We start from the raw sequence: 782 nt of genomic DNA, 5'->3' as shown, positions 1-782 counted from the left end.
ATCATGTTGATAATTTATAAAGAGTTTATACTTTACTTATCTCTAATACTATTAGTGTATCCTCTAACCTTGAAATTTGTTTTTATCATTATATAATCTTCACATTAATCTTACATCTCAAAGTCCTCTTTAACTCATCTTCACCCTCATCATCATTGTTATTGTTGTTATTGTTGTTCTTCTTATTCTTATTATTATTATTATTATTATTATTTATAATTTATTTAGTTAACTTCCCTGTGGTTCGACCCCAGTCTTGCCGAGTTATTTATTAGTTTGACACTCCTGCACTTGGGATAAAACATCAACTCTTTAATCGTGTCAACAAACCTCATCCAAAGAAATGACTTGAGTTTTATATTTGGGATTCCTCTCCTTCAATGATTTCTCATATCCTCTTTGATGAATCTATTGGTACTAGCTACTGGAGGGGAGGCTAGCTTGTTCTTCTTTTCTTTTCATTGTACCAAAAAAAAAACAGGTAGATTGAAGATTGGGTGCTCAAATAAAAAATCAATCAAAGATTTGGTACCAAATTTACAATTTTCTCATGTATCGTGCCACAAGAACTGTTCTTGTTTTGACTTTTGAAGGAAAGGGAAAAACTGGCCGCTGTTTTTAACGGCCAGTTTAAAAAATTACCAGTATCGTCCTCGCAACTTCGAGGAAGTCAACTTTCTTTTTATTTTTGACTTCTATAAACTCGGTTAGCCCACTGGATTTTATTAGTGGAAAGGCCACGCACCATTCCCCAATGGTAAACTCACTCGGTTAGCCCACTA

The sequence above is a fragment of the Populus euphratica genome, unplaced genomic scaffold, assembly GCF_000495115.2.
Source record: "Populus euphratica unplaced genomic scaffold, PopEup_1.0 scaffold244.1, whole genome shotgun sequence".
NCBI classification, from domain to species: domain Eukaryota; kingdom Viridiplantae; phylum Streptophyta; class Magnoliopsida; order Malpighiales; family Salicaceae; genus Populus; species Populus euphratica.
The sequence above is the reverse complement of the archived record's forward strand: the minus strand, read 5'-3'. Positions refer to the sequence as shown.